We start from the raw sequence: 23,803 nt of genomic DNA on the forward strand, positions 1-23,803 counted from the left end.
TCATGGGGGTGGGGAGAGATCCTGGTGGGGGGAGAGATCATGGGGCGGGGGGGAGAGACTCTGGTGGGGGGAGAGATCATGGGGTGGGGGGGAGAGATCATGGGGTGGGGGGAGAGATCATGGGGTGGGGGGAGAGATTACGGGGGCGGGGAGAGATCCTGATGGGGGGAGAGATCATGGGGTGGGGGGGAGAGATCATGGGGTGGAGGGGAGAGATCATGGGGGCGGGGAGAGACCCTGGTGGGGGGAGAGATCATGGCGGGGTTGGGGGGGGGGGGGAGAGATCATGGGGGGGGGAGAGATCCTGGTGGGGGGAGATATCCTGGTGCGGGGGAGAGATCCTGGTGGGGGGGGGAGATATCCTGGGGTGTGGGAGAGATCATGGGGGGGGTGGGGGGAGAGATCATGGGGGGCGGTTCTGAAAATCGCAGGGAGGGAGGGAGGCAGATTGTGACAGATTTGTTTGAAGAGCTGGTGGGAAGCACTCCTGTTCCTTCTGGCCCTCAAGCAGTGCTGGAAAAGTGCTTTCCCGCTGCAGCCAGCAGCTCCCCCCTCCCATCAGCTGCCTGATTTCCCAAGCCCTGGGGAACGTGCAATGCAGCCGTGAAATTCAAATTGACGATAAAATCTGAGACATGTTGCCTCATTTATATAATATAATTAGCAACTGCCTCTCAGGAGTGAGTTACTCGTTCGTCCCCAAACCCACCCCTGTTAAACCGAAAGTGGGGGCGTTTGCAGCAGATTGGGGTCAGGATTTGCATTTTTAACAATTTAACCCCACCCATGACAGTGTCTTGCCCTGGGGGGGTTAAAATCACCTCCAAAATCTATAATGTACAAAGCTTTTCTATATTATTTGGTAGAAAAGATATCAGCCTATGTCTGCATCACTTCTGTCCACAGGCTCATCGTGATCTTTTCATGAAAACATCAGTAGTGTCAGATCATCTGTATTTCTAACAGATTATATTTAAAAAGCACAATAGTATCCACAAAACTGAGACTCATTCTCGCACTTCTAGTGTACACTATACAGACTTATGTCATTGCTGCTTTGCATAAAACTTTTGCATCATTAAGCTAACATTAGTGAATGTTGCACGATGTGCCATATGCTTTTATAGCAAGTACCTGATATTTTAAAGGAAGTTCCCAGCTGTCTAATGCACTGCAGTTTCATATTTTCACAGTGCTCAAAGAGAGATTGGTTGGCATTTGACTTTATACAGCAGCCATATGTGAAATGTAACTCCGCTTGTGAAACACCAAATCGACAATACATATATTTAAGTGTTCATGGCTGGAATGTTCATGAAGTACATTATTACCACAAAGTAATGGTTTTAAACAAGACCAAAATTAAACATATCTTGTTTCTCTGTAGCTCAACTATTGAAGCACATGAAATTATCAAGCAGATCTCAGTCCATTCAAATACATCTAAGAATCTATAAAATCACCAATTTGGAATCCTCTTGCTAATTGCTTCACCAGCGTCTGTTTTGTATAAAGAAAAATTAAGGTGCAAATCCTCCAAACATAAGAAGATGCTTGTTGCTAGCGCGGTTGTGCTCTGAGAAAATCTTAGCATTTAATCTTTTTTGTGTGCTTCTTATGTTTTATAATCATGTTACTTTCAATATTTGTCTGATAATGCTCTGTCAAATTTTGTTTGATAGCACTCCTGTGATGGGCCTTGGAACATTTTTTACTACATTAAAGGCGCTATATAAATGAAAGTTATTGTTGTTGTTTCTTATCACATTTATGGACCAAGAAATGAGCCCTGAACTGGGGCGCGATCCCAGTGCAGCACACGGTGCAAACGCCTAATAAAGCTGGCGGCAGAACTACCGTAAATTGGCACGCAAGCCTTATTAAGATAATACCATTGAGCTGTCGGCACCAGGAGAGCAGCAAGATCAGCCAGTGTCTAAACCTGATTTGCATATGCAACGGGCCTAATGTCAGTCTCAGATGCGCGCCCTGGAGGCCTACTGAGCAGCTCGAACCAATATGATGGGCAGCGCACCTCCCGCGCACGGCATTTCTAGGCAATAGTACTTTAAAGCATCTTTTGCTTAGTACTCATAAGATATTTATCAGACATCACCGTGATAGTGCCTGGAATAATTCTATCCAAAATTTCACCCATGGTGAAAATGTCTTTTTAATATCAGTTTCAAGTACTTTAGTCATTCAGCTGATTTTGAGCTTGTTAGTGAGCAGAACTGGTTCAGACTTGAGCGATTCTGTCACAATTGCATTTTTGCATCATAACCCTTATCCATATAACACTAGTAGGAAATTCAGAATAGTAGAGCTGAATGCGGAGGTAGGAAGGAAATGTATCCCCTTCCCCTCTCCCAACCTGGCCAGTGCAATCAAAATTAGTTACAAATAAAAGGAGCTTACTTTGTTTCCAATAACAGTATTAAAAAAACACTAGAAATAAATGGATAAAACCATATTACAGCGGATGCTGGAAATCTGTAGTAGAAATGGAGGTTGGCTGGGAGCCAGATATTCATACTGCGATGAAGTGTAGGAATTAATCACACTTCAGATCCCAAAGGCTCAGCTGTAATTGGATTGAGCCTGAATGAGCCAAGTCCATCCTTACTCAACAGCACTGCCTGTTCCCTGGGCACCAGTACACTAACCCCTGTCGTGGGGCCCTTTGGAACTCCAGTGAGTAATCTTAGCACAGTCATCCACAAAATCACTTGAACCTGCATTCAGTGTGTTCCAAATGCGTACATCAGAACCACACGTGGACATGAGAGTCAAGGGTTGTAAAGGTCTATTTACATTACGAGTCCTAAATTACCTTTGTGTATATGAAGAGAAAACAGCTACAGCATATATATCGACAGAAATGTGATTTTCATTTTGCAATTCAAACTACACATGAATTAAAATTACTGTAAATGTCACTACAGTTTACGAGTTCAGGGTGTGTGGATATTTATAGGGAGTTATCTGTATTGTGCTCTAAAGCTGGAAAAGCAAACTGTGACATTAAACTATAGAAGAGTAATGATCTGGTATAGGTAAGCAACTTCGCATTTATCGGACTCAGCTTAGGTCTCTCTGCCTTGATCTCCCACAGCTTTTCGAAAGTCCTCTGGCTCATTATCGATTGACTCGCACCCGTGTCTAATTCCATGGATACCGGCACACCGTTTAATTTTACCTCCATCATTATCGGTTGGCTTTTTGTTAGGAACGCTATACACTTCCTCCTCGGAGCGCTCAAATGTCTCAGGCTGCATCGGCAGATCCACGCTAAATTGATCATCATCCACGTGGTGTATCGCAGTTCGCTTGCTCCGCTGTGGACACGTCCGCTGAAGATGCCCTCTGCATACACACTGCCTGAAGCGACACTGATGGGGTCAGTGATTGCCGCCACAACGCCAACACGTTGAGCTCAGATTTGCGCCCGATGGCGGGCTTTGAGAGGCTCCCGTTTTCACATACGCAGTCGACTAGGCCCTCGATGGCGAACTTTGAGCGGCTCCCGTTCTCACATACGCAGTCGAGTAGACCCTCGATGGCGAACTTTGAGGGGCTCCCGGTCTTGCAGACGCAGTCGAGTAGGCCCTGCCATGTGCAGCTCTGCCGGCCGTCGATACAATTTTGTACATCGTACTTGCCGTGGAGTTCATGCTTTGTCGCGATACCTGCTTTGTGCTTTTCTGCGTGGACATGCAAGCCTGGGCGATGGTGCTCACCTTGCTGAGGTCTCCCCAGCCAGCAGCTTACTTAAGATCGTCTCATGGTTGACCCCAATCACGAAAAAGTCACGAAGCATATTTTCCAATGCAGGCCCAAATTTGCAAGACCCTGCAAGACGTCTCAGGTCAGCAACAAATGCCACTACGTCCTAGTCTTCTGGACGAACGTACATATAGAAGCGATATCTGGATATGAGGATTCCTTCCATGGGTTTAAGGTGTTCCCGAATTAGAGCACACAGTTCTTTGTAATCCTTTTCTGTAGGAAGAGTGAGTGAGAGCAGATTCTTGATGAGTGCATAGATCGTGGGGCCACAGACGGTGAGAAGAACTGCCCTCAGCTTCTCTGCATCCTTGTCTTTGTTTAGGTCGTTTGCCACGAAATACTGATCAAGACGATCCGTGAAATCTCCCCAATCCTCTCCCTCATTGAGTCTCTCGAGAATTCCAACAGTATTCGATCGTGCTGTGCTCGCCATACTTTTGCATGGGTTCGTATTTGCCTTGTCGCCAGTTGTAATGTATGAAATGATACAATGAACTCCGTACTGTGAGCCAGTGACTAGGTGTAACCTGGTCAGTCTTTAATGGCTTCCAGAAGTGAAGATACAAAGGTGAAGTTCAGGTTATATACCGGGCCCAGCACGAGTGTACCTATGACCGTAGGACCTTCGACGGTAGTGTCCCCTGGTGGTGGGCAGACCTTATGTACATATATTACAACTGAGAGCTATAAAGGTTAATGGATTGGAGTCAATTGTGCTGTAAAAAGAAATTATTGTTAAAGCTATCAGGAATCATTGACTTGAAGCTTTCTGCTTCTGTGTTGGTGAGTGTATAAGGTTATACAAGATAGTATGAAAAGGTGGCAGAACAAATCTTGGACAAATTGAAAAGGAGAATAATCTAATAGAAATGGAAAGGCTGCCCCACACTGCCAGCTATAAAATGCAGTAAGGGTACAGAGGTTTGTCTGAAGGTCTCTCTGAGGCATATGGCTTTCTGCTTTGTATTTGAAGTAATTGATGGTCTGATATGCAGATTTCTGTTAAAGACTATCCAAATTCCAAAGAAAGTTTGGATCCCAAGAATACGTGTAGTCATAATGTGATCTCTACTGCACTCCAAGTTCCCGTTATATAACACAGATCCATAAAAATTACAGTTGTAGAAACATGAGCAATGTTCCTGCTGAGATTGAAGTCACACAGGCAATGCTGTAACTACAAATCATTCAGACATTGACTATAAACACAGCTCAGTAAAATCCGTAACCTTTTTTCTTAACTAATAGGTATGATTTGTCGTGTGCTGCCTCAGCTCATTTTGAAGCAAAAAAGTGGTTTCCTTAAATATCATTTAATTTTTCTTAAGTTTAATGAGATGTGTTTTCTGCATCTTACATGTTTCTTTCATTTTTTTATTGTTCTCCCTAATTATTTACATCCCAAAACTTAACATACATCCAAAGCTTAAGTATGGAGTAAAACTCCTCTGAAATATTGGATTTGAGTATATTATACTACTATAAATTAGAATTATTCACACACATACTGGTCTGCATGAATAAGGCATATTAAATAAAATTTTACTTAATCTTTCTGTTAACGCACTCCAGTATTGAAGCACATATCAGCCAGCAAGTTCAGGGCAAGAAGAGGAACGGTGTAAGTTGCGAATCTCCAGAACTTGCTGGTCCCCCATTTGCCTCGCATAAACAGCATCTCGCCCTTAGCCTCCCCATTGTTTTTAAGAACTTGTTGAATGTTCACATTAATTGCCCATTAAATTTGCCGCAAAAAGTTAGGGCTCATAATTCATAACATAAGTACCCTTTTAACGATGTGATAATTGTTAATGCAGTATCAATTAATCTCTCTGGCTCAGAAAGAAAGAAAGACAGACTTGAACTTATATAGCGCCTTTCACAACCACCTGACGTCCCAAATGCTTTATAGCCAATTAAGTACTTTTTTGAAGAGTAGTCACTGTTGTAATGTAGGAAATGCAGCAACCAATTTGCACGCAAGCAAGCTCCCACAAACAGTAATGTGATAATGACCAGATAATTTGTTTTTTTGTTATGTTGATTGAAGGATAAATATTGGCCAGGACACCAGGGATAACTCCTATTATGTTCAGAATAACTCTACAAGACTGTATGCTGTAAGCTCAACTGATGTGACCTTAGTCTCTTTAATCAAACTCCAGAGTGCTGAAGCAGCATGGCAGACAACCTTTTATACTTGCTTGACCCTTGGGCCTCCAACAGGTGCGTCCCCCGGTGGCAAGTCTTACACTATTATAAAATTTACATACATAACATCACTCCCCCCAAAGTCTTAGATACAAGTTATTTACAAGTTAAGGCGATTCGGGGCTCTTCGTTCCCAAGTTGATCGCCTGAGTTGATGTCGTTGCACAGGTGAGTTGGTCAAATCATTGCTGCACTGCGGCGCGGCTGGTCTGATCGGACTGTCGGGCATGGTGGGTTCATCCTCATGATTGACAGCGAGGTCGATTGCTGGTTGGATGTGTGTTAGTGGATCAATGATGGTAATGTCCTCTTCAAACTGTTCTTAGTTGTTAGTGAATCGCACTTTGGTCTAATCCAAATGCTTTCTGCACGTCTGTCCATTCAGAAGTTTGACCACAAACACTCTATTCCCCTCCTTGGCTAAAACAGTGCCAGCAACCCATTTGGGTCCATGACCCCAATTAAGAACAAATACAGGGTCATTAACCTCAATGTCACGCGATACAGCCGCGTGATCATGGAAAACGTTATGCCGGTGACACCTGGTTTCTACATGATTATTGCGATCCGGGAGGATTAAGGAGAGCCTGGTCTTGAGTGCTCTCTTCATTAACACTTCTGCCGGGGGAAGCCCGGTAAGCGAGTGGGGTCGCATCCGGTAGCTGAGCAGAACCCGAGATAACCGGGTCTGTAGGGAACTGTCCATCATGTATTTCAAGCTCTGCTTGATAGTTTGGACTGCCCGTTCTGCTTGACCGTTGGATGTTGGCTTAAACGAGGCAGACCTGACATGTTTGATGCTATTGCGGGTCATGAACTCGTTGAATTCCGAGCTGGTGAAACATGGTCCATTGTCACTAACAAGGACGTCGGGCAAACCATGGGTGGCGAATATGGCCCGGAGGCTTTCAATGGTGGCAGTGGTCATACATGATGACATTATTACACATTCAATCCATTTAGGGTAAGCGTCCACTGCTACTAGGAACATCATTCCTAAAAAAGGGCCAGTGAAATATACGTGGACCCTGGACCACGGTTTGGAGGGCCATGACTACAGACTCAGTGGGGCCTCCTTTGGTGCATTGCTCAACTGTGAGCAAGTGTTACATTGGTGTACGCATGATTCCAATTCCGAGTCAATGCCGGGCCACCAAACGTGCAACCTGGCGATAGCCTTCATCATGACTATGCCTGGGTGGGTACTGTGTAGGTCGCGTATAAACGTTTCCCTGTCTTTTTTTGGCAAAACCACGCGATTCCCCCATAGGAGACAATCCGATTGGATGGACATTTCATCCTTGCATCGGTAAAATGGCTTAATTTCATCTTACATTTCCCCGAGAAAGCCGGCCAGCTCCCATTAAGAATGCAGTTTTTTACTAGTGATAGCACAGGGTCCTGGCTAGTCCAGGTCCTGATCTGGCGAGCCGTGGCGGGTGACCCCTCGCTTTCAAAAACATCCATTACAAGAAGCAAGTCTGCGGGTTGCGCCATTTCCACCCCGGTGGTGGGCATGGCCTGTGGCGGATTACATAGTCATACGCAGATAAGGTTAGTGCCCATCTTTGGATGCGGGACGAAGCATTGGTGTTAATACCTTTGCTTTCTGAAAACAGCGAAATGAGCAGTTTGTGGTCGGTTTTGAGCTCAAACTGGAGTCCAAATAGATATTGGTGCATTTTCTTAACCCCGTATATGCATGCTAATGCTTTTTTCTCAACCATACTGAAGGCTCTTTCAGCCTTAGATAAACTTCTGGACGCATATGCAACCGGTTGCAGTTTGCCTGACACATTGGCTTGCTGTAACACACAACCGACTCCGTATGAAGATGCATCACAAGCTAGTACTAAACGTTTACACAATAATACAATACAATACAAGTAACTTGTTAGAACGTAGCAGGTTTCTGGCCTTATCGAAGGCTGTCTCTTGAGATTTAGCCCAAACCCAGTCATCACTCTTACGTAGCAATAAATGCAAGGTTTCAGCAAAGTTCTCAACCCGGGTAGAAAGTTAGCAAAATAGTTGAGGAGTCCCAAGAACAAACGCAGCTACGTCACATTCTGTGGTCTGGGTGCATTCTTGATGGCCTCTGTCTTAGAGTCCGTGGGTCTGATGCCGTCCGCCGCAATCATTCTCCCCAAAAATTCGACCTCTGGCGCCAGGAAAACACACATGGAGCGTTTCAGCCTGAGTCGCACTCTGTCCAGTCGCTTTAGAACCTCTTCCAGGTTGTGCAAGTGTTCGGTGGTGTCACGACTAGTGATCGGAATGTCGTCTTGAAACACAACGGTGCGCGGAACTGATTTCGGCAGATTCTCCATGTTCCTCTGGAAGATGGCAGCAGCCGAGCGAATCCCAAAAGGGCATCTATGGCATATGAACAGTCCTTTGCGCGTGTTGATGCACGTCAATCTTTTCGAAGATTCAGCCAGCTCCTGTGTCATGTAAGCAGAGATTAGATCCAGCTTGGTAAACGACTTCCCCCCCGCTAACGTTGCGAACAGGTCCTCTGCTTTTGGTAGTGGGTACTGGTCCTGTAACAAAACTCGGTTGATCGTTACCTTGTAGTCCCCGTAGATTCTGACCGTGCCAACGCTTTTAAACACCAGAGCAATTGGACTGGCCCACTTGTTGAACTCAACTGGCGATATAATTCCCTCTCATTGAAGTCTGTCCAGCTCAATCTCGACTTTCTCCCGCATCATATATGGAATCGCTCGGGCCTTGTGATGAACGGGCCGTGCATCAGGGACTAGATGGATCTGCACTTTGGCACCTGTGAAGTTGCCAATGCCTGACTCAAATAGCGACGGAAATTTGTTTAGCACTTGAGCGCACAAGGCGTCATCCACCGAAGACAGTGCTTTGATGTCGTCCCAGTTCCATCGGATCTTTCCTAGCCAGCTACTGCCGAACAGCATTGGGCAATCACCTGGTACAATCCACAGTGATAAGTTATGCTCAGCTCCATTGTACGATACCTTCACTGCCGCACTGCCAATGACTGGATGAGCTCTTTGGTGTAAGTGCGCAGCTTGGTTTGAACCGGGCTTAATTTTGACCTTTGTGCCTTGTTGCCCCACAGTTTCTCAAAAGCCTTCTGTCTCATAATTGACTGACTCGCCCCCGTGTCCAATGCCAAGGAAACTGGAATGCCGTTTAATTTGACTTTCAACATTATCGAGGGCTTTTGGTGGTGAAGATGTGTACCCCATAACTTTCTCTTCAGCCTCGGGTTGAGTTGCCTCTCTTACTCATTCAGGTGATCCACGCCGGATCGGACATCTTCTGTGGACTCTGCCACGTGGTGAGTCGCAGCACGTCTGCACATTCGCTGCAGGTGCCCCATTGTTCTGCAGCCTTTGCACACGTAGTGCTTCAATCGACATTGGTGGGCTCTATGATTACCCCCGCAGTGCCAACATGGTGTTAATGGATTCGCATTCACACCCCACGGTGGACTCTAAGTCATCCTAGGTCTGGCCTCTGCAGGCGTGTAGGCCCTGCCATGTACAGTTCTGCCTGCTGAAGGCGTTATTTTATGCACAGTACTTGCTGGTGAGCTTCGATGCTGAGAAGATATCTGCTTAGTGTTATCGTTCATGGATATGAAAGCCTGGGCTATCGTGATGGCCTTGCTCAGATCTAGGGATTCGGCAGGCAGCAGTTTGCGAAGAGTGACCTCGTGGCCAATTCCAAGCACGAAAAAGTCCCGCAACATTTCACCCAAAAATCCAGCAAATTCGCATTGTCCCGTTCTGGCCCTCGGATAAAAAGCGATACCTGGCCATTAAGATGCTCTCCTTTGGCTTGAGGTGTTCCCGAACCAGCATGCACAACTCTGCATATGTCTTGTCCATTGGTTTCATCGGTGCTTGCAGATTTTTCATGAGGCCATATATCGTGGACCCACAAACGGTGAGGAGAATTGCCCTGCGCTTGACCGCGTTACTGTCTGTATCCATCTCGTTGGCCATGAAGTACTGGTCAAGACTCTCAATGAAGGCTTCCCAATCATCACCCTCAACAAATCTCTCAAGAATGGCAGCCATAACCGCGTGAACGTTTGTGATCTGTTACTCGTCGCCAATTATTATGTTCAGAATAACTCCACAAGACTGTATGCTGTTAGCTCAAACTGATGTGACCTTAGTCTCTTTAATCAAACTCCAGCGTGGGAGACAACCTTTTATACCTGCTTGCACGGGGTGTGCAGGTGACCCTTGCATCTCCAACAGGTGCGCCCCCTGATGGCAAGTCTTACACTATTATAAAGTTTACATACATAACATCTCCCGTGCTTTTCTTTGAATTAGTGTCATGGGATCTTTTACATCCACTTAAGAAAGCAGACGGGACCTCGGCTTAACGTCTCATGCGAAAGATGGCACCTCCAACAGTGCAGCACTCCCTCAGCACAGCTGGAGTGTCAGCCGAGATTTTTCATGCTCAAGTCCATGGAGTGGGACTTGAACCCACAACCTGCTGACTCAGAGGCGAATGTGCTACCCACTGAGCCAGAGCTGACACTTAAGGGAACAATTTAAATTGCTGTGGCTCATTCCTGCATGTAGTAAATTCTTCTTCAAAATTTAAAAAGTTTCTAATTTAAAATGTTTATTTTTTCCTCGCTTTTCCTTTCTGTCTCATTTTCTCTCTCTTAATCCAATCTTTCTTTCCCTCTCTTTATTTCTCTTACTGTCCTGATTTGGCTCTAATTTATCTACTCTAATTAATCTCTTTCTCCGATGTTCCTCTCTTTCTTTATCAATCTTTGGTTATGAATCAATAGTTAAGGATATAGACTGTTCTCATTGTTCACTAAAGTCCCAGATGCCCGTTTGCCCATTGCCCTCAGCTCGCACTTCCAGCAACTTATGGCACAAATTATATTCGAGCTGAAAGATGCAGGAAAAAGTCTAACCAATGACGCACGATTTGGACATTCCTTCAGTCACGTTGGTCTGAGTACACACAATGCACCTCTGCTTTCCTTTAAAATTCAGATTGCCACGAAACATGCAGTTTGACATTATCTTGAGTTTTAGGTTAATGATTTTAGGTTTAATCCCTAGCCTATGTGTCAGTCTGTTATTTGATTTTTGTAAGTAAGCCCAAAGTTTGGTCGTTCACTTCCTGGAATGTATTATAATTTGTATAAATGTTATTAAGAACCTTATAATCACACCTCTCAAGATCATGGAAGCATGGAAACATTTTTGAAACAGATTATTTAATATCCGCGGCTTTTGTTTTGGGCTGGGAAAAATCGTATTTTTACAAGGGTGATTTTCAGTTTGGGCGCAGGTGGAAAACTGATTTGGAGAGCGGCCACCCTATTGTTATTTCCCAGTGCTAACGTGTTGTTCGGCTCAGTGTGGGTGCTGGCTGTTTTCCCGCCATCCCACAAACAGCGATCTGCAGCGGGTCACACATTTGGTGCCCACAACTAGCCAGCGATATGCTAATAAGGTCTGGCTCTCAAAAACCTGTAAACCCAAGGATATGCAAAAAAACTAGATGCCTTCAGAAAATAGCCGTCTCCAGCCTTTGTATTCAATCAGTGCTGGCTTCTGCTGGACCTCTGCAGGTTACACTGAAAGAATGAATGGAAGCAGGAAGAGTGCTTATTCGATTAAGTCAACTTTTGTTGAGCAGTAATGAGCACAACTGTTCTCGCTGAATCATCAGTTCATTGGTGGTGCACAACAAATCTGCAAGTTACACAACACATTTAAAAATATTTTGCTTGAATCTTTGTAAACGTGATGATGCTAAAAGAAATATCTCAATATAGAGCATTATACTAGTACAGTATTAAACAGCTTTCATCAATTCACTCCTCTTAAATTCATTGACCTGAACATTAAAGGGCTCCATAGTTTTAATAATAGTTTTCAAGGAATGGCTAACCCAGTGTAACAACTTACAAAATGTTATTTGTGTTGACACCGCACTGTGCGCATCAACTTCAAATGTATGACATTTTATATAAACAACACTTTATACAGATTAAGGATATGGTACACGACAGTTGCCTTCCTTTGACAGGTTAAATTTTCTTTTGTAATGCACAAACATATCCTGCAACACATACAAGCACTAATATTGTTTTGTCCTCTTTTGTACTTCATGAAAGCATTAATTTGAAACATTGATCAGCCACTTTGCAAACCAAATGCCTCTTTCCTTCTAATTCTGCAAAATTATGGATATGGTGAGATCTATTTGAACAGGGTCTGAAGTGTTCTGCAGAGCAATAATAGCTGTTGCAGCACTGAACTACAAAGAAAGCAAGGCTTTGGTGTAAAGAGCTGTAGAGGGAAGACATGCAAAAACATTAGAGATGAGATGTTAACCTCCTGGGCAGGTTATTTAGAATGGATTATGTGCACTGCGTCCGATAAATAGCTAGTGACTGCCAGGATATTGGTTTCCAAAGCAAATAATTATTGGCCTTTGTCAAAAGTTAAATGCTGACTTAGAATCAGATTCTGAGATGAGCACTGCTTTGCCTGTGGATCTGAGTGGTCTCACCTTTTATGCTGCTGGCACTTTTTGTGCTGCTGCCTGTAACCTTGACATTGTAAAGCAAAGCCAGACCACAACATCAATTGCACAAAGCCAGCAACTGCTGGATAGTGGAGCACCATTTATCTTTTCTCAGCACATGGGAGCAACAACAGAACAGAAGGCATTTCATGTTGCTGTTGACTTCTGTACAGTTCTGATAATGAAAGCTTGCACTCATGTAAAAATATGTGCACTTCCTACAGTTGTCACCTTATTGAATATTGGGAAGACCGAAGCCATTGATTTCAGTCCTCGCCACAAACTCCGTTCCCTAGCCACTGACTCCATCATTCTCCCTAACTTCTGTCTGAGGCTGAACCACACTGTTCGCAACCTTGGTGTCATATTTGACCCTGAAATGAGTTTTCGACCACCTATCCGCAGCATAACTAAGACCGCCTATTTCCACCTCCATAACATCGCCCGACTCCGCCCTTGCCTTAGCTCATCCCCTGCTGAAGCCCCCATCCATTCCTTTGTTAGCTCTAGACTTGACTATTCCAACACACTTCTGGCTGGCCTCCCACATTCAACTCTACGTAAACTAGAGGTGATCCAAAATGTGGCTGCCCGTGCCTTAACTCACACCATCACCCATCACCCCTTTGCTCACTGACCCACATTGGCTTCCGGTTAAGCAACGCCTTGAGTTCAAAATTCACATCCTTATTTTCAACTCCCTCCATGGCCTCACCCCTTCTATCTCTGTGATCTCGTCCAGCCCCACAATCAATCCTCCTCCCCCCGAGATGTCTGTGCTCCTCAAATTCCGCCCTCTTGAGCATCCCTGATTATAATCGCTCAACCATTGGTGGCCGTGCCTTCTATTGCGTAGGCCCTAAGCTCTGGAACTCCCTGCCTAAACCTCTCTGCCTCTCTACCTCTCTTTCCTCCTTCAAGACGCTCCTTAAAACATACTTCTTGAACAAGCTTTTTGTCACCTGCACTAATTTCTACTTATGCGGCTCAGTGTCAAATTTTTTGTCTCATAATACTCCTGTGAAGCACCTTGGGATGTTTCACTATGTTAAAGGCACGATATAAACACAAGTTGTTGTTGTCAAGTCAAGTCCAAAATTAGTCAAGAAAAAGGGTTCGATCGTGGCTGGAGTTCTGAAGATGCCATTGCTGATAATGAAAATTCACTGTAAACTTTACTAATGTTTACACAGACGTAAGAGAAAAATTGACTTACTTTAAACAGACTTTTCATGTGCGGTTTACATGTTAGAAATTTCCCGGAAACCGAGACCCTAAATTTCCACCAACGTACAGCTACAGCGATGCAGCACCAGAAAGTTTGAAAAGATTCAGGGCCCCACTTTAAGAACATAAGAACATAAGAAATAGGAGCAGGAGTAGGCCATTTGGCCCATCAAGCCTGCTCCACTATTTAGTAAGATCATGACTGATCTGATCATGGAATCAGCTCCATTTCCCTGCCCGCTCCCCATAACCCTTATCAAAAATTTGTCTATCTCCACCTTAAATATATTCAATGACCCAGCCTCCACAGCTCTCTGGGGCAGAGAATTCCATAGATTTGCAACCCTCTGAGAGAAGAAATTCCTCCTCATCTCAATTTTAAATGGGCGTCCCCTTATTCTGAGACTATGTCCCCTAGTTTTTGTTTCCCCTATGAATGGAAATAACCTTTCTGCATTCACCTTGTCGAGCACCCTCATTATCTTATAAGATCATACCTCATTCTTCTGAACTCTAATGTGTATAGGTCCAACCTACTCAACCTATCTTTATAAGTCAACACCCTCATCTCCGGAATCAACCTAGTGAACCTTCTCTGAACAGCCTCCAATGCAAGTATATCCTTCCTTAAATACGAAGACAAAAACTGTATGCAGTACTCTAGGTGTGGCCTTACCAATACCCTGTACAGTTGTAGCAGGACTTCTCTGCGTTTATACTCTATCCCCCTTGCAATAAAGGCCAACATTCCATTTGCCTTCCTGATTACTTGCTGTAGCTGCATACTAACTTTTTGTGTTTCATGCACAAGGACTCCCCAGGTCCCTCTGTACTGCAGCACTTTGCAATTTTTCTTCATTTAAATTGTAATTTGCTTTTCTATTTTTTCTGCCAAAGTGGATAACCTCACATTTTCCCACATTATACTCCATCTGCTAAATTTTTGCCCACTCACTTAGCCTGTCTATATCCCTCTGCAGATTTTTTGTGTCCTCCTCGCAATTTGCTTTCCCACCCATCTTTGTATCATCAGCAAACTTGGTTACATTACACTCGGTCCCTTTATCCAAGTCATTAATATAGATTGTAAATAGTTGAGGCCCCAACACCGATCCTGACTAAGGGAACCAAGGGATAGGGGGATATTTTTTTTTATTTGTTCATGGGATGTGGGCATTGCTGGTAAGGCCAGCATTTAATGCCCAACCTTAATTGAGAAGATGGTGGTGTTTTGCCTTCTTGAACCGCTGCAGTCCGTGTGGTGAAGGTACTTCCACAGTGCTGTTAGGGAGGGAGTTTCAGGATTTTGACCCAGCGACGATGAACGAACGGCGATATATTTCCAAGTGACGATGGTGTGTGACATGGAGGGGAACGTGGAGGTGATGGTGTTCCCATGCGCCTGCTGCCCTTGTCCTTCTAGGTGGTAGAGATCGCTGGTTTGAAAGGTGCTGCCGAAGAAGCACTGGCGAGTTGCTGCAGTGCATCTTGTAGATGGTACACACTGCAGCCACGGTACGTCGGTGATGGTGGGAACGAATGTTTAAGGTGGTGGATGGGTGCCAATTAAGCAGGCTACTTTGTTCTGGATGGTGTCGAGCTTCTTGAGTGTTGTTGGAGCTGCACTCATCCAGGAAGGTGGAGAGTATTTCATCGCACTCCTGATTTGTGCCTTGTAGATGGTGGAAAAGCTTTGAGGAGTCAGGAGGTGAGACACTCGCTGCAGATTACCCAGATTCTGATGTGCTCTTGTTGCCACAGTATCTATGTGGCTGGTCCAGTTAAGTTTCAGGTTAATGGTGACCCCCCAGGATGTTGATGGTGGGTGATTCGGCGATCGTAATGCCACTGAATTCAAGGGGCGGTGGTTAGACTCTCGCTTGTTGGAGATAGTCATTGCCTGGCATTTGTGTGGCATGTTTGTTACTTGCTACTTATCAGCCCAAGCCTGAATGTCGTCCAGGTCTTGCTGCATGCGGGCATGGACTGCTTCATTATCTAAGGAGTTACGAATGGCAATGAACACTGTGCAGTCATCAATGAACATCCCCACTTCTGACTTTATGATGAATGGAAGGTCATTGATGAAGCAATTGAAGATGGTTGGGCCTAGGACACTGCCCTGAGAAACTCCTGCAGTGATATCCTGGGGCTGTGATGATTGACCCACATTGCCGGCTAAATGCCAGTGTTGTAGCTGCACTTGTACAGCTTGGCTAGAGGCACGGCTAGTTCTGGAGCACAAGTCTTCAGCACTACAGCCGGGATGCTGTCAGGTCCCATAGCCTTTGCTGTATCCAATGTGCTCAGCCGTTTCTTGATATCACATGGAGTGAATCGAATTGTCTGAAGACTGGCATCTGTGCTGGTGGAGACCTCAGGAGGAGGCCGATATGGATCATCCATTCAGCATTTCTGGCTGAAGATGGTTTGAAAACGCTTCAGCCTTCTCTTTTGCACTCACGTGCTGGACTCCGCCATCATTGAGGATGGGGATATTCATAGAGCCTCCCCCTCCTGTTAATTGTTTAATGGTCCACCACCATTCACGACTGGATGTGGTAGGTCTACCGAGCTTTAATCTGAACAGTAGTATTGTGTTCTTAACAAAGATGAGACGGCACACAGGGAGGTTAAAGTAACAGTGACCTCAGTCTTTATTAAGACACTCCAGAGTGAGGAACAGGCCTTAGGGGCCGGCTTATATACAGTGCTCCCAAGGGATGCTGGGATCCCTTGGGACTTCAGGGGATGCACTCCCTGGTGGCGGAACATGGGAGTGCATGCTTTACAGATACAAAACATCACTCCCCCGCCCTCCAAAGACAAAGTGAAAACTATTTACAAGTGAGGCGGTCGGGAGCTTTTCTTTCCCTGGTGTACCGCTCGGTACAAATGTCTGTTCTAGTGTGTTGGCTATGCCCTCGCTGGGCTCGATCAGCTGGGCTGGCGTGTTGTTGGCCCTGCAGGACTGCTGGGTGAGCCTTGCCTTGCTGGGCTATTGGGCGTGATGGGTTCGATTTCCTGGTCCAGGGTGGTGTCGTTGATCCTTTGGGTGTGTGTTGTGGGCTCGAAAAAAGTTGGTGTCTGCTGTGGGTTGTTCAGGGCAGTCTGCAAATTTATCCATGTCTAGTTTAACTACAAACACCCTACTCCCTTCTTTAGCTATCACCGTGCCCGCGATCCACTTGGGACCACGTCCATAGTTTAGCACATACACAGGGTCATTCAGATCAATTTCCCGTGACACAGTGGCACAACCATCGTTTACACTTTGTTGCTGCCACCTGCTCTCTACCTGATCATGCAGGTTGGGGTGAACCAGCGAGAGTTTGGTTTTAATTGTCCTTTTCATGAGTAGCTCAGCGGGGGCACCCTGTGAGCGAGTGGGGTCTCGTGCGGTAGCTGAGCAGTACTCGGGACAGGTGGGTTTGGAGTGAGCCTTCTGTGACTCGTTTAAGACTCTGTTTGATGGTTTGTACTGCCCGCTCTGCCTGCAGTACAAACAGGGCCGAGGTGACATGTTTGATCCCATTGCGGGTCATGAATTCTTTAAATTCGGCACTGGTGAAACATGGTCCATTGTCACTGACCAGTATGTCAGGCAGGCCGTGGGTGGCAAACATGGCCCTCAGGCTTTCAATGGTGGTGGTGGCGGTGCTTCCCGACATTATTTCACATTCAATCCATTTTGAAAAAGCATCCACCACCACCAGGAACATTTTACCGAGAAACGGGCCTGCGTAGCCGACATGGATCCTTGACCATGGTCTGGAGGGCCAGGACCACAACTTAGTGGTGCCTCTCTGGGCGCATTGCTCAACTGAGCACACACGCTGCATTGCCGTACACATGATTCTAAGTCAGAGTCGATACCGGGCCACCACATGTGGGATCTGGCTATCGCTTTCATCATTACTATACCCGGGTGTGTGCTGTGGATATCCGAGATGAACATCTCCCTGCCCTTTTTGGGTAGCACTACGTGGTTACCCCACAACAGGCAGTCTGCCTGAATGGATAGCTCGTCCTTTCGCCGCTGGAACGGCTTGATTAGTTCTTGCTGATGGTGGCCCAGCTCCCATGCAGTACACAATTTTTTACTAGGGACAGCAGAGGATCTTGGCTGGTCCAAGTCCTAATCTGGTGGGCCGTGACAGGTGATTTATCATTTTCAAACGCTTCCATGACCATCAACAAGTCTGCGGGCTGCGCCACCATCAACAAGTTTGCAGGATGCACCATTTACAACCCTGTGGTGGGCAATGGTAGCCGACTGAGAGCATCCGCACAGTTCTCGGTGCCTGGCCTGTGGCGGATGGTATAGTTATATGCTGATAGCGCGAGTGCCCACCTTTGTATGCAGGCTGAGGCATTAGTATTTATCCCCTTGTTTTCAGCGAACAGGGATATGAGGGGCTTGTGATCGGTTTCCAGCTCAAAGTTGAGGCCAAACAGGTACTGATGCATTTTCTTTACCCCGAACACACACGCTAATGCCTCTTTCTCAATCATGTTGTAGGCCCTCTCGGCCTTAGACAAGCTCCTGGAGGCATAGGCGACAGGTTGCAACTTCCCCGCAACGTTAGCGTGTTGTAATACGCACCCGACTCCATACGACGACACATCACATGCTAGCACAAGTCTTATACACGGGTTATACAATACAAGCAGCTTGTTGGAGCGTAAAATGTTACTGGCTTTCTCAAAAGCAATTATTTGTTTTTTTCCCCATACCCAGTTCTCACCTTTGCGTAATAACACATGTAGGGGTGCTTAACCCCAGTAGGAAGTTACCAAAATAGTTGAGGAGTCCCAGGAACGACCGCAGCTCTGTGATGTTCTGTGGCCTGGGCACGTTCCTGATAGCCTCTGTCTTGGCTTCTGTGGGCCGAATGCCGTCCGCCACGATCTTTCTCCCCAAAAATTCCACTTCTGTTGTCATGAAGATGCATTTCAACCTCTTCAGTCGCAGCCCTACGTGATCCAGTCAGTGGAGGACCTCCTCCAAGTTTTGTAGGTGCTCGGTGGTGTCCCGACCCGTGACCAATATGTCGTCCTAAAAAACCACCGTGCATGGTACCGACTTGAGTAGGCCCTCCATGTTTCTCTGGAAGAATGCTGCAGCCGATCGAATTCCAAATGGGCATTTGTTATAGATGAACAGTCCCTTGTGCGCGTTGATGCAGGTGAGGCCCTTTGAAGATTCCTCCAGCTCCTGAAACATGTAGGCCAAAGTCAGGTCAAGCCTGGTGAACGTCTTGCCTCCTGCCAGCGTTGCAGGTATTGGTCCTGTAGCGAGAAACGATTGTTACTTTATAATCACCGCAAACCCTGACCATGCCATCACTTTTGAGTACTGGAACAATCGGGCTGGTCCACTTGCTGAATTCCACTGGGGAGATGATGCCCTTGCGTTGCAGCCTGTCCAGCTTGATTTCCACTCTCTCCCTCATCATGTGAGGTACCGCTCACGCCTTGTGGTGAATGGGTCGTGCCTCTGGGACCAAATGGATCCGCACCTTCGCCCCGGAAAAGTTTCCAATGCCTGGCTCAAAAAAGGAAGGAAATTTGTTAAGAACCTGGGTACATGAGGCCTCATCGACATGTGATAGCGCTCGGATGTCATCCCAGTTTGAGCGGATTTTGCCCAGCCAGCTCCTTCCAAGCAGTGCGGGACCATCGCCCGGGACAATCCAGGGTGGCCCTCGTAGGTGACCTTGACCATGGCGCTGCCCAGGACAGTGATAAGCTCTTTGGTGCACGTTCTCAGTTTCGTGTGGATGGGGCTCAGGGCTGGTCTCAGTGCCTTGTTTTACCATAGTCTCTCAAACATCTTTTTACTCATGATGGATTGGCTAGTGCCAGTGTCCAGTTCCATGGCTACGGGTAAGCCATTCAATTTTACATTTAGCATTATAGGTGGACATTTCATTGAAAATGTGTGCACCCCGTGTACTTCAGCATCTGCCTCCTCTCTCTGAGGCTCGTAATTGTTTTGATCCACCATGGACCGATCTTCCTCTGCCATGTGGTGGTGAGCAGGTTTTGCAGAGCTTGCAGCTCATCAGGTAGATTGGTGAGGACAAGATCAAGTAGGTTTTTCCCTCGTGTTGGTTCTCTCACTACCTGCTGCAGGTCCAGTCTGGCAGCTATATCCTTCAGGACTCGACCAGCCCGTAGTGGTGCTACTGAGCCACTCTTGATGATGGACATTGAAATCCCCCACCCAAAGTACATTCTGTGCCCTTGCTACCCTCAATGCTTCTTTCAAGTGGTGTCCAACATGGAGGAGTACTGATTCATCAACTGAGGGAGCGTGCTAGGTGGTAATCAGCAGGAGGTTTAGGTGTGGGAAGGTATAGTTCAGGTAGATGATCATCCATGATCTTATTGAATGGCGGAGCAGGCTCGAAGTTTCAAACGGCCTACTCCTGTTCCTATTTCTTATGTTGTTAAAGGCAAAGTCTTCGCCAAGAGCGTGAAACAGGCCCAAAGCAAATTACCGGCCCGTTTTACACGGCGCCTGATTTTCTTTTCCATTGACTTCAAGCACTAACTTTTACTGCAGTGTTTAGTGGGCATCTAGTGGGCAGGTACCGCAACTTCACGCCCTTCATGTGTTTGAATGCCAAATCTCTCAATGGGGTACTGGTGTAGCGAAGCTTGTAGAGGAGCACGGCAAATCGGACAGCAACTTCCTGATTTCTGACTTTAACTGACAATGTGTTGGCGCCGGAAGCTAATGTCCAATTTATTCCTTAATAACATTGTGTGCTGATAGCTTCACCATTATTCCTACTTCAAAATCCAGGCCGATGTTTCATGTTACGCGATCAACTGCATCTTTAGCCGAATCCGCTCTATTATAATGCTATTGCCAAGTATTTGAAAGTGTACACTTTCTCCTCAAGAAAAGTAAATATGATTTAACACGAATTATTCTGCATTTCTCTCCTGATTATTGAAAAGATCTAAAGGGTCATTTGATCACTTTACACTCCTAGTAGGAAGCCTTTGTAAGGTACTCTGGTCATGTGTGCATATATATTTAGGATTAGTGTTTGGTGTATTCTGATATGATTAAGGTTTTTACTTTTTTTTTTACTTATAAATGTCTTGTGGATTTGTACTGTAGATAGAAATTATGAAATGGTTAAAGTTGTTCATTCCCAGGAAGCTTTAAGGGTTAATGTGTCAGGGTACAATTTAGCTGACTACAGTTTCGCTTCTGCTGAAAGTGCAGGATGTGTGTTTCGTGCTTGTTGACTTCTTTTTGTCACCACATTGTGAAACAAGATAGCCAAGACAGTCTTGAATTAAAGAAACAGAAAATGAGTTTAGGATGATTGGTTACATGTTTAATGGTAAACAGATTGGCTATCTGGAAGTTTGTTGGGGTTTTGTTCACAATAACAATTGTCATGCCATAATGAATCAGCAAGGCCAGTGTGTGTGACTATTGACCTATAAAGCTCTTGAGCTTTCCATAACAATTCATAGAGTCAGGATCAATGAAGGTTATGACTGGGATTTTGCTTAACTCAGCGGGTCCGTGGCAGGCAACGTCGGTGGCGGGTCCCTGCCACACTGCTGGCTCCATCCCACTCTGTGAAATAAATTTTCCTTGATGGGGTTTGTTAAGCCCGCCCAGCCATTTTCTGGCCAATTAGAGGAAGCGGGTATGGTGACGTCATTTGATAACGCGTCACCTGCAGTTTCCGTAAAAGGACCATGTCCAAAATTATTTTGACATTTGTGCTGTCAGTGTTCTACAGCATTGAGGTGTTACAAACACTGACAATTACTGCACAAAGGTACAGGACTGCACCCAGGCTCTCCCATGACTCCCTTCTTATGGACGGTGTGCACGCAGGGAGTTGCACTTCCCTTCTCATGGGAGGAAGAGACCTCCCCAGGAGATCAACATAGCATGATTGCACATTGCACAGGAGGACACAAGCAGGGATGTGGTCAGGAGGACCTGGTTGCAGTGGTGCAAACGTTTCAATTATCTCAGTAGATCACAAAACATTAGTACAAAGCCACACTCAACCTCATGCTTTGCCACTCATCACATCCCATCACTACACTATTTGTGCACATCCTTACTCACACCAAGTTTCCTTGGACCTCCACCCATCCCTCTCTATCTATAATATCACATTCTCATCTCACTAGCCACCTCTCACACTCACCCTCATCTTAGTGCAATCATACCAACTAACAACACACAAGGATAGCCACTTGGATGTTTTATCCAATGTTCATGTAACATTTCTGTTAATGTGCTGTCAAACATTGAAACCTTTATTTTTAACACTTTGCCTTCTTGTATATATTTGTGCGCGCCTTGGAAGTTGCCTAGTGAGTTGCAGTAAATAATGAGACATAACGGTACCCCCACAATGGTCATGAATGTGAAAGGAATGGCTTGGAATTGTAGGAATGCTTTATGGTGTTGATGTGGGATGGTGCCAACCAGATTAACAACCCTCTGAAAGAAGAAATTTCTCCTCATCTCTGTTTTAAATGGGTGGTCCCTTATTCTAAGATCATGCCCTCTAGTTCTAGTCTCCCCCATCAGTGGAAACATCATCCCCTTGTCAAGCCCCCTCATAATCTTATATGTTTCGATAAGAGCCCTCGCATTTTTCTGAATTCCAATGAGTAGAGGCCCAACCTACTCAACCTTTCCTCATAACTCAACCCCCTCATCACCAGAATCAACCTAGTGAACCTTCTCTGAACTGCCACCAAAGCAAGTATATCCTTTCGTAAATATGGAAACCAAAACTGCACTCAGTATTCCAGATGTGGCCTCACTAATATCTTATATAGCTGTAGCAAGACTTCCCTGCTTTTATTCTCCATCCCCTTCGCAATAAAGACCAAGATACCATTGGCCTTCCTGATCACTTGCTGTACCTGCATACTATCCTTTTGTGTTTCATGCACAAGTACCCCCAGGTCCCGTTGTACTGTGGCTCTTTGCAATCTTTCTCCATTTAAATAATAACTTGCTCTTTGATTTTTTTCTGCCAAATTGCATGACCTCACACTTTCCAACATGATGATGAGGGAACCTTAGATAGCCGCCAACTTGACTGTGGGGAGCAGGGATGACAGGGACTTCCAGAGCATCACATCATTCTGTTCTCATGCAGAGCCATAGGAGAGCTAATCTGTAGTCCCAGGAGAGTGGCCTTGGCTCCACGGGAGGCACCTGCATTGCTCGAGCACCCCGACTGTCTGCTCAATGACATTTCTGGTGGCATTATAGCCAAGTTCAGCATCTGTGGGTTCCTGGCAGGAGTCATGTGCCAAGTCTGAAGGGAATAGCCCTTGTCGCCCAGTACCCAGACAGTAACCTGATGCCGTGGTTGGAACAAAAGCAGTATTGAGAACCGGTGCAGGATGAATGATTCATGACCACTGCCAGGAAACTGGGCACAGACCTGCATGATGCGCTGCCTGTGGTCGCAAACACTCTGGTCTGTGGGAAAAAGGATGGAGCTGTTCCTCCTGGCATACAGAGCCTTGGTGATCTCCCTGATACAGCGATGAACTGCAAATTGTGGATGTCGCTGATGTCACCTGCTGCAGACTGGAAGGAGCTAGTTGCGTAAAAGTTAAGTTTCACCGTGACCTTGTCAGCCACAGGCTGTGCTATCCATGCCCTGCTTCAAGGCTCGAGATGTGGCTGCCGCAATGACATAGCTCAGTGATATAGCTTCCTTTGTGAAGCGTAGCCACCTCAGACATTGTTCCTGAGAGAGGTTCAAGTAGAATGCTCCCTGAAGACATGCTTTGGGTATGGCATCCTACAAAGTCCTCTCCACCTCCTCCCATTTCTCCCAGCTTCTTCTGCTCTCTCCTGCCATTTTTGCTTCTCCACTTCATCCTCCTGGTTTGAAACTGTGTTCTTAGTATAAAATAAATATTGACAACTTATTGGCATAGGTATATATGAAATGGTTAGGATCGTAAAAATAATCTTAGGGGGCCGATTTTC

At 45.8% G+C, this 23,803-nt stretch overlaps 1 protein-coding gene across 1 annotated transcript in view; it reads right to left on the reverse strand.

Moving 5' to 3' along the window:
• The window catches only part of LOC139278201 (neural-cadherin), a 157,051-nt gene that overhangs the window by 116,845 nt on the left and 16,403 nt on the right, over positions 1 to 23,803 (reverse strand). The gene's annotated exons all lie outside the window — the stretch shown is intronic.

Source organism: Pristiophorus japonicus, chromosome 13 (genome assembly GCF_044704955.1).
Source record: "Pristiophorus japonicus isolate sPriJap1 chromosome 13, sPriJap1.hap1, whole genome shotgun sequence".
Classification (NCBI taxonomy): domain Eukaryota; kingdom Metazoa; phylum Chordata; class Chondrichthyes; family Pristiophoridae; genus Pristiophorus; species Pristiophorus japonicus.